Here is an 11,679-nt window from a genome sequence, read left to right on the forward strand (position 1 = left end):
CTCTAAAACCTCTGATGGCATAAGTTCACTTTTTTTCCGCTGTACGTCCTGTTTCACTTGTATTTAGTGTGATTTGTGGTGAGATTCCGTTGCCTGCAAACAGCGGCTGCCGGAGTCTAATCTGACTTTGCTGTTGCCTTCTTTATCTTATTTGAGATTGGAAGATAAATGTTCCTCAATCCCAGACCTGATCGAGAAGGCGAGGCCGCATTGCTCGTTGCCCAAATGGACTTTTCATTAGGACCCAGAATGGGCTTGGGTCAGAACAGGAGAGCAGCTGATCAAATCCTGAATAATAGAGCTGCTGGCATTGAGCAAGGTCTTTGTTTACTGAAGTGAGTTCAGGTGCGTGTGTGTGCGTGTGCGTGTGTGCGTGTGTGTGTGTGTGTGTGTCTTGGCTGGATCTGAACCTGCATGAGCCAGGGTGTGGCCAGATGAATAAGCTTGCTGTGAATTTCGACTGTCGGGTAACATTCATGGAAGCTTAATGTGTCCTATGGGCTTCCAGTGCTGTAAAATGCAGCCTTTTAAAAAATATTTTCCTTTACTTCATATAAGAAAATCCCCTTGTATCTGATGAAGAAACATTGTACTTCTGGCACCAGAGACCTGCAGCACCTGGACATGGAGGACGCACATCTGTTCAGCATCAAGTAAATATCAAAAGAATCAAGACAAGTTTGTTTTATGATTTGATTTTTTTTTTTTTTGACCCAAGGTTCAACTCATAAACTTAATAAATGAAAGGCAGAGCATGTAGGTCTCAACAGTGGAACCGGTGAGGAAAATGTGCAATTGATCAAATGGCCAGCAGGGGGCAACTTCTTCAGGGGCACAAAGAAGTCCGATTTTTATCAACCTCACTGGTTTCATAAGATCAAGACATCATGAGATGAAGCGAGAAGCTCGTTTGTCACTCCTGGAACACGGTGGCGATGTGCACCACGTGTGTTGATAAGCCGCCGTGCTCTCTCAGGTTCTTTGTCCGCCCTGCAGCACAAGCGCACAGTAAGAAAAGTGAAACTGCAGTGAAATTCTGCCATCAGGCGCATCTCTCATTCAAGGAATGTGGCTAATATGGCCGCTCCAATTTATTACAATGAATATTGCTGCGGCCACCGGCGCTGTGGTCAGGGGAAACATGTCACGGATGGCGCTGAGGCGTGGGTCCGCCATCAGCATTCAAGACCAATCAGAGTCCTTTGGGGAGATGTGGGTGTGGTTTACGGCAATTATGGTGATTTTATTTATTTCTTTTAACCTCAGAAAATGTTTTAACAACAGCTTTTTGTCCTGACTTGCTAGTGTTAATAAATCTCAATGCTCATTTAGATTTAACAACAGTAGTCAGGTTGAAAGTAAAACAGATGAACGCGATCAACCCACCACGTCTATTCTCTTCCACCTTTCTTTTTATTTGTGTTGTCTTTGTTGTCCATGATGGAGAAGCGAACACTGTCAATAATGCTTTTTAGATAATGTTGCGAAGCGTAACCGTGACAACTGAGCTGCAGATGTGCTGCATTGTAACAGCAGCTAAGGCGTCAGTTCAAACACTGGCAGCCTAAGAGGCTTGAAGCTGTGCTCTTAAATTTTCCCCTCACTTTTGCGAGGAGAAACTTTAATTCCTGGCTGAAATTGGTTCATGCAAGCAGATTCGATGGTTCTGAATGACAAAGCAGGGTCAATGCACCCATGTCTAGCTCCGGGACAGTGTTTGCAACAACAGTATTTCTTTTGACGGTCTCCAGCCTCCATTTCATGGTTGTTATGCTTTGTGAGAGGAGAGTAGAAAACCCCTCCGATCTACAAAGTCCACAGATTTATTGTAGTTTTTTTTTTTTTTTGACAGGAAATCAAATGAGTAAATGACGTGAACGTGACAGTGGCACATTAAGTGGTTGGCGGTTGTAAATCAGACACTGATTAAATCTGTCTGGGACATAGTTGTCCATTTGCCTTGAGTGCAAACCTGACCTGATTTGGGTGATTTTCATGACAGGTCTGTACATCAGTGGGGGTGTAACTGCACTGTGGCACGTTTCACGCCATTAAAGCCGTCCGTGGCTCTATTATACTTCAAAAGGTACTACAAGGTGGTTTTGGGGGTAAATTGCAACTATAAATGGTGAGCATCGTGTCTTACCGGCTGCATCTTGTCCGGATCTCAGAATTGTCTGTCATCGTAGCGTCTGATTCTCTCTAAAAATGTTATCTTTCATCTGCTGACTTTCCTCTTCCTCTTTCTCTTTTAAAACAGAGATTTAAATAAAAGAAGAGGAAAAAAAATTCTGCTCATTTTTTTTCTCTCTCTCTCTCTCTCTCTCTCTCTCTTGCAACATTTCATCAGGCAAGTGGATTCTTTTCCACTTGAAAAGTCAGACCTGTCAAGGCTAGTTTACAACTCTTCTCCTTCTTCCTCCTTCCTCTGCTGCTGGGAGCCAGAAGGTCATCACGCTGCATTATTTCACCCCCCATACACACACAGTGCAACAGCAAACAACACCTCGGATTTGTTTGTAATGAGTCCAAAAAAAAAAAAAAAAAAAGCTGTAAATCAAACCCCCCCCCCCCCCCCCCCCAAGATTTCTTGAAATAAGGTGAGTTGTCTAAAAACGAGCGTCTGTGTCACACTGAAGCCCTGACTGTTAACTACGTTACTCTTCGCTTTGGAAATTAAAGAAACAATAATCATTTTAATCGGGTAGATTTTTATGGTCAGACAAAACAAATGAACATATTTCTTGCATATAAAACTCATAAATACCCGTAAATCTTGCGGGCAAATGTTACTCTCACGTCTGTTTATCATGTTTGTCGTTGCATCGCCATCATGTTTTCCTGTCTTTTGTTTACTGCAAGGACAGCCGAAGCAGGAACAATGGCTGAAAATGTAAGTTAAAAAAAAAAGGTCAGAACATGTTGGTCATTTTAAACAGATAATAGAAATAAAGGCAATTTCATTTTGCAGGATCCCTACAGCAGGCTGGAGACATCTGAAGGAGACTTGCATTCTATATTCTGGACTGAGGCCATTTTTTTTTTTTTACTTGTGCCGCGAGCCGTTTGCAAACGTGAACAACAGTGAGAAATCACTGGCAACACACTGTTTGACAAAACCATTCAAAATTTGGAGAACATGAATGTGCAACGGTGCAAAACACTAAGTACGACTAATGGTTAAAAAATTTAAGGGATTTGGCTTTGGCTTCCTGTGGCAGTTACTCAGGGGTAAGGTGGCCGTCTCGTCATCGAGGGGTCGCTGGTTCGATTCTCAGAGACCGTTTCAAAGTGTCCTTGGGGAAGATATTGATGAATGTGCTGGTACGTGGAAGCCTTCACCTTCAGTTTGTCAGTGGGTGACACAACAATGGCGAGCGCTTCACTGAATGCTGGTATCCACAAAAACATCTATATCTATATATCTAGATATATATCTATATATATGTGTATGTACAGTTATATATCTAGATATATGTATATGTAGAGTCCATTCACCAGTCCATTTAACAGTGAATGTAGGAGAGGAAACAGAACAATAAATAGACAGCAGTTTCTGTGTCTCCTCCCTGAAAGTAGCATCGCTAACGTACAAACTGGCACTTTAGCAGCCAGTTGTCATCTGAGCAGTAACGGCGAGGAGGCTTTCCCGCATGCATGGTTCTTTCATAGCTCCTGACAGCTAATTGTGAGAGGGCAACAATACGAGTCCAATCAGGAGCTCACTCCATAGCAGCTGGTTTAATATTCACCGCGCATTTGGAATCACACTCCATGCTGCTGTCACAAGTGGGATACGGCGGGGTTTGACCTTGTTTTTATATTATTCATAGTCCTACACATTATCATATGTTATGGAGCTATTCCTGTCAAGTGCAGACACCATTACAGTCTTTGGACATACAAGCAAACAGAAGCTACTGTAATTAGACCGATCTGCATGCGCGCTGAGTGTTTTGCGCCGTTAGTTCTTGGATTTAAGATGCAAATCCAATACCACAAAGCCTTAAGAGTCACCTAACGAACCTCTTAATGCAAGCTTTGACTGAAACCACTTGTCATAAATAGTGATTTGAAAGCTCCTCTGTCTGAATTAAATCTCCATAATGAAACAAGACAAAATGCCTTTGCCATTAGCACGTGGATTATACTTTTAATCCGCCAAAACTCATTATGGTGTGGCTCACGCGCGCAGGAGGGAGATTATTCAGGGGAGAAACTGACGTATTTATTTTGATATTGGGCTAAACATCTGCTGTTTACTGTGATAGGATGGGATGCAGTAACATACACGTTCTTGCTCCACTCACTCTGCGATGTGTGAAAACCTTGCAGGATGTCAATATCCATTTCTGCTGCAGTTCTGACTGATTTTATGATAATTGGTTTTAATAACAGCGATGCAGCTAATGATTCTAAAATTTAACCTTTGAATCACATGTTCATTACAGACTCTGTTGAGAGATTGTATCCGTCTCCTTGAATATTTGCAGCATATATACGTTGAAGATTTGGATTTTATTAGGAATTTACTGAACATTTGACACAAAACACTGTTCTGGGTAAGAATGTTGTTTTTGTCCTCATCAGTTAATTCTTATCCAAGCCAAGCTGATGATATGATGAATAATACGATGATTTAAAAGAGGGAAGCTATTCCAGGAACCCTAAAAACTTTGGAATCAATTTGCGCTTTAGATTCTGTTGTTTTTAAGCCTTCATTCATTTTAATGAGGTGGCTCGAAACAAATGAATGTGAAATAACTTCACTTTTGCCACCTGAATCTGATCCAAAGAAAACCGTAGACGTGTCGTCGCTCCCTAAATTAAGCAGCCTAACAAGTGGAGAGCGCGAGCCTAAGCTGGGTAAGACCTCCCTAACTTCTCCCATCTAAACTTTTCTATCAAGTCTTCTTTTTTCCTCCCTGTCCCTGTGCAGCACCTGCAAATATCCAGCAGTAACAATAGCTGACCTTGTGGGTCTTGCCTCTTGACAGTGGTCTGTGTTTGTCTCTATGTTATTCTATAAATACGAGATAAGGGCCATGGCAGATCCCATGTGTAGCTGTGTGGTTAATTGAGACCTTGCATTGGTGACCCCGGTGTGTGTCCGAGCCCTCCACGCCACCACCCATCACTCATGCTGGGTAATTGGTAGCAGTGCAGCTGCAGAGAACTAACTTCTGCACAAACTACAGAGCTGCACCTGACAGAGTTCAGCTGAAGTGTCCCTTCTGGACAAATGATATGTTTTTGTAGACGTGGTTTAATTAGGAAACCAATGAAGTGGATGTGGGTGATACTTCAGATGCCGCGTGCTCTCCGTTTACCTGCTGTCACAAATCTGCACAATGCAAGACGACATTTTCTGACAAAATCACAAAATAATAACGAAAAAGTGGCACCCATTAATTTTATATCTGGTTTCATCATGAGGTGATTCTACATTCATTCTGAAAACACAAAACCTGCTGTAATGTTTGATACTGAACTCTACAGCGATACTCTACCATGGACAAGCGCAAAGTAAGTCTAACCTGAACCATCGTGTACCATCATGTGTCAGTCACAGTGAGGAGTAATAAAAAGGAATGTACTCAAGTCTTCATTCAAAAGTGCAGCTTTGGTAGCTGAAGCCTACATGCACGACCTCCTCCTGTCTGCATGTCTGTGTGTTTGTTAGCAGGGCATCTTGATAACTAAGGGGAAAGATTTGGTGAACTTTGGTAGAACGGTAGTCAATAACACAAAGAACAGGTCATACAATTTTGGAGGTGATCGGGATTATATTGGGAATCCTGAGGATTGTTCAAGGCCACAAGCAAGATGCAGCTATCAGCAGTATTTTTCTGGAGAGGTCAATGGAGAAAAATCTTTACCAAATTCCATGATTCCACATGAGTTGGCTGAGGGAAGACCATTTCCTGTATTCAGGATGTGTGAAACGGAAGATCTAGCTGAGGGTCAATATCCGTCTCAGGAAAACATGGAATCATTTGCTGGATCTGTAACTGGGGAGGCTTTTGGCTGTGGGGAAGAACATTTGCAATGCTCATGTTGTTCATGTCACGCCTGCAAATGTGTTTACGCTGACGTTAGTTAGTGGAAACGCTGTGGAATCTCTACAGTTGGCAAAAAGCACCATGTCTGTCGGATGAGATGCACAAGGAAGGATAATGTGTTGCCTGGTATTTGACGTGAGTTGAGTACGTTGCGTAAACCCAGTTTTGGGAGCAAATCCTGGTTTGGAAATTCTACTTATGTTCCCTCCAAATTGGATTTGGCAAAACAAAACGTGTTTTGCAGGTTACAAAAGATTCAGAGCCACCAAAACACCCAAAGGTACCTTTCAATAAATGTTTAAGCCCGTGTTTGTGAGAGTTTATTTTCTCTTCACACGCCTGCACACACTGATTCAGAGGAAGGATTCAAACATTTATGAATTCAATTTCAAGAATTAAAAAACACCCCCTCATTATAATAGAGCCTCTCGCTGTCTGGCATCCCAAATTCATAAATCAATAGTTAATATCTGCCTTTAGTTCTCCGTTTTCCTTTGAGTGCAGTAACTTTTTACATTCAATTAGCATGACCCTCACAAGAATATGCCCTCCGCTGTGACTGCGCCATCGGCTCTGAATGCCATTTCTACCAATGGAAGAGGTGACACAATGAACAGCCCCAGGTATTTTTTCGCTCCTCTTGAGCAGAGGGAGGTGGAGGGGTGTGAGTAGGGGGAGATGGGGGCTGCAGCATCCCCAGGGGAGGGCAGCACAAATCCAATGAAACAAAAACGCATCCATATTTGGCAGGGCTTTTGTCTCCCCTGACAGCTGAGTGTACCGAGGGGGGCCTGCGATAATGAATTGGATTATATGTGAAAGTAAGAAAGCATAGCTCCTCAAAGGCCAGAATAAGGGGGTGGCTGGGTGGCGGTGGCGGTGTCATTTGGAATCGGAGGTATGCTAATGTGTGTACATTTTTAAACACAGAAGCAGATTAAAGATGCATTTAAAAAGAAAAAAAAAAGTTGGCACGCTGGAGATGTTATTATTTTCATGCCTCTTAAATGTTCTTTCTGGGAAAGGATTGCTCCGATGTTGCCACCGTTCTCCTTGTTTTCTCTTCTGTGAAAGACCCCCAAAGAAATTTGCTCCCTAATGAGAAAAGATGAGCGTGGTACTGCAGTAAATCATATGAACTGTTTAAATCACCAGTCTCTCACTCTCTTTCTCTCACACACACACACACACACACAGACACAGACACACACACACACACACACACACACACACACACCTCTAAGCTGATTAAAACACCTGATACCAAAGACAGTATAGAACTAATTTAATCAGCAATCTTGCTCATTCTATATTCCATTACTCTACTCTCTTTCAACATGACCTTAAACCTCAGCGGATTCCTTTTATTGCTGCACTTTAATGTATAAATCTCCTGAAGAGAGGACAGCAGTGATTTTGATTTGCATTTTATTGAGCTTTAGATTGCGTTGGGATAATGATGAGATGTGGGGGCAGCGTTAATGCTCTTAATGTTGACCACCGCAGTGCACCCTCTTTGTCTTCCCCGTGTAGTCTCCACTAGTTCCGCTGCTCATAATTACTTTCAGATACCCATAGCTCGGCAAAGGACAAGGCAGGGTCACCTCGCTGGGTGCTGATGACAAGGAACTAACAGAAAGACATGAATAAAATGAATTCAGTGTGCGAGAGCGAATGAATATTAATGGCTTTTATTAATGACACTGACATACTGTCGACGAAAATATTTTCCCACACTTTTACATGGCTATAATTCTGGAAAACACATGTGGCCCGTGCACACATTTGAGCAGACCCTGACTGTACTAATTAATCCACTCTAATTGTTGAATTGTGCCAAATGTGCCAGAAAGGCTAACTTTTGACGTGTGGTTTTAGGGAGGTTGTGGCAGTTCACTGGTGCGGCGCTGCAAGTTGGTTCAACTGAATGAACGAGCAGCAAACTGGAAGTGTGACAGTACTGAGCACAGAACTGGATGAAGGAGACGTGGATTATACCAGACGACGCTTGAGAGTTTATACATTAATGTTTTTCCTGTTGTTTTGTTGCTAGCTGTTAGCCTTTCGGCCGCATGTCACCATTAGCTTCAAGCTAACCACACATGGCAGGCTGTTTCTGCATGGAGTCAAGACGAAACAAGGCAGGATGGCTCAAACCTGTCTGGGACTATGTGAAAGGCAAAGTGCACTTTTTTTTGGGGGTGAAGCATCACTTTAATGTCCACACAAGGTGAATTTTTCTTTACGCCCAATTTTGGAGTTAAACAACATATCAACATTGGATTTACAGGTCAACCTGATTCCTGTTTGATGAAAATTCATTCGCGTTTGTGGTGTCCTGCAAATTAAAGTGAATGTCAAAATGACATCCAGTAGCAGCTGGGCCACTTCTGTTCCAAAAGCAAAAACAAAAACAAAAAAAAACAGTTTTGCATGTTGATAAGGTGCGAAAATCATTTTATTAGGCGACATCATGTTTTTGAGGGCTCATTTCCCAGGGAGGAAAATGCTGCTTGTGATTGAAAGGAAATGAACAAGAACTTTGTGTAAAAACACTTAACTGGGTCATAATCAAATAACAATAAAAAAAATCAACTCTGACAAAATTCAATTACAGCTTAATGTTTCCCGAGATGAATCATTTCACTTTGAGGAAGTTTCTTTTCATAATGCATGAGAGTGAGTGGCAGCAAACAGGGAGGAAACAAAAGTCTAAATGATTGACACAGACTGAGAAAAAACACTTGTGCTGCTGTTTAGTGCAATCAATCTCCCTGTTAGTCACTTGTCACATATTTGGAATGGATATATGAACATTAAATTACATGTTTCTCTCACAGTGGAAAGTGGCCTAAACCCTTAACAGCATGTCTGAGTGAATATATGTGACATTCGGCACACTGATGGTACTTATCGTCAAGTCGGTTTCATTTGAATCGCACCAAATCACAACAAAAAGGATCCAACGACACTTTACAAGTAGAGCCGGTCCGGCTGCTCGCTTTGATACACTGGAAAATAAAGACACGATGAAAAGCTGTAGCTCCAAAACACAATACTTTTCATTTACCTGTAGTTCAGTGGGAACAAAATCATTGATGTTCCAAGAAACTGCTGTTTGGTTGTTGTTTTGTTTAAAAAAAAATGCTGTCGCTCCCTCTTTTTTCACACCTCCGTTTATCAATGACATCTAAAGCACCAGTTGTCAGATCGGTGATCAAACAAACATTAAAGGCCATCTTGTACCTGCTCCCAAATGATCTTCAAGAGTTTATTAGCAAAAAAAAAAAAGAACATTTTATACTTTGAACTTGTACACTTGCGGGCTCTCGTGGTACTTGCTGAGTTTTCCCTCCTGATAACTGTGTTTGGTTCGATCTCGTTTAGAGGTGAAAAATATGGGGAGATAATCTGGACATGGAACAGAAATCCATACAAATAGGTGCTGCACCTGATTTATCCTCACCGACGGATCGCTGCAGCACCGAGGTGATCTCAGAAAACACATGATCGAATGGACTTGAAACGGGAAGCCGGGGGATGTGAATTTCCTGGTTCAACACTCAGTATGTTAGAATACGGTTTGTGCTGAATAAACACAGAGCACGTCCAGCTAAAATGGTACAAAATCAATCATTTTGAAACAGAACTACCAATCCTAAATAATGCAATGGGAGATTGATTTATCCGGGCATTTATATGCTTCACCAGCCCCAAATCGGCCTCAGCATTCTGTCCATGTTCTGTGGGTCCCTCTGCGGTAACCTAGAACATTCCTGGTCAGCGCTATGAAATCAGACTTTGAATTTGCTGTCCGATTTTGACAGGGACGCTGCTGATTGCTAACTTGTCTGGTACAACAACCAGGTGGAGGTGGGCATACCACCACCTACTGTTCCGGAGGCAAACATGTCTCCTGTATACTGGGACAATGACAGTAGTCCAACTGGATGAGCTGATGTCACGTCCCAGGAGGTTGTTACTGCTAGTTTACTGCACCCTCACAACAGCAACCTGATCCAAGATGTCGTCCTAACTCTGCCCGAGCGTAACTAGCAATTTGTGAGTGTTGTTGAACCAGGGACTTCGCGTGTCCGTGTCTCAAAAATGCAGTGATATCATGCCGCCACGGTGTATTGCAGTGGTCAGATTTCAGGGTTATGTTGGTCATGGTAAATCCAGAAGAGCTGAGTGAGTAAAGCCAGTGCAGCTGTTTTTGAGCTCTTCTCGGTTGTCATCCACACAGTGATTGGAAGACCGTTACGCAAAACATCAGCACTGTACCTATCTGTGACACAAACCACTGCGTCCTGAAAGTTCAGTATGAGTAATACCAGAAATTACGCGCCCAGGGCCTCCCTTGATACAGTTCAACTGCACTGGAATTGCATGATATTGCCCTCAGGCTGTAGCGCTCTTGAGAGCCCCGAGGGGAGCACGTCTCCTCTGTGAATTTTAAAGGTCAGGGCAGTTTTTCTCTCTGGCTCTCTCTCACAGTCTCTCTCTCTCTCTCTCTCTCTCTCACTCACTCACTGCTGAGAAAAGAACAAGAGCTGATAGCCTATTGAGAATATTGTTCTCCATCTCTGGGCCCCTATAGTGCCTTTACAACGCTGCCCTTGGAAATGCGCATAAGGCAGCTCACAGCATGGCAAAACACACAACACACTCTTGCTGATGCCCTTGGTGCCTCTCAATATGCAGACCATAGATAATTGCATTCACCGCACAGTTGGTGCTGACTTCCTCGCTCATCTTTTGAGTGTGCACATCGCCTCATACTGTGCTTTGTTTTATGCTCTCTTGGTAAACAATGAGAGCTGCACTGAAAGAGAGGGAAACATGGATGTTATCTAGACACCAGCAATGCGATCATGTATTTTTCATCAGGAAGCGATTCAGGGACTCAGGACGTATTTCGGCTAGATTGGAGTCGTTGTACCACAGATAACAAGCTGCTCTCACCTCTCGCAGTATCTCAGCAGGGGGAACAAGATATCTTCTCTGTTTTTTGACAGTGAGGTGAAGCGGTAATTTACAGGGAGCCTCTCACACAGACGGTGTTGGGAAATCCTTTGATATTGTTGCACTGTGGTGAAATCTGCTCTCTCGCTTATTTTCATTGATCGGGATTGCAAAAACAGAATGCAAAACATGCAGGGAGTAAAAACAGATGGGTGATGTGATGGTTGCTTCATATTTGGGTTCCTGGGCTGATTAAACCGGAAAATTTATGAGCAATATAACCAGTAAAGCCAACAAAGCAATATAACATGAGGCTATTTTCATTGCATCATGATGCCTACCATGAATAAAGTAAATATGTATTAGGCCATTGTGGAAACCATTGTATTAATTGCATCTTTCTTATTTTTGCCGACTGAATTTGAACATTTTTTAAAGTTATTTTATGTTTTCGTTGTTCTGCCCAGAAAATGTGTTTCATAAGTATCACGTTAACGATGTACGATGTTGATTGGTAGTTTTTTAAGCCTGTCTAAGGTGAAGAGGTTGATCAACGTTCAGGAAAACACCGCACCTGCTTGTTCTTTAAAAGCTTAGCTTAGCTTAGCTTAAGGCCTGGAAGTCTGTTAAAGCACATCTGTCTGATGTGGTT

The sequence above is a fragment of the Aulostomus chinensis genome, chromosome 13 (assembly GCF_037954235.1).
Source record: "Aulostomus chinensis isolate RoL2024-O1b breed Wild chromosome 13, RoL_Achi_v1.0, whole genome shotgun sequence".
NCBI classification, from domain to species: Eukaryota; Metazoa; Chordata; class Actinopteri; order Syngnathiformes; family Aulostomidae; genus Aulostomus; species Aulostomus chinensis.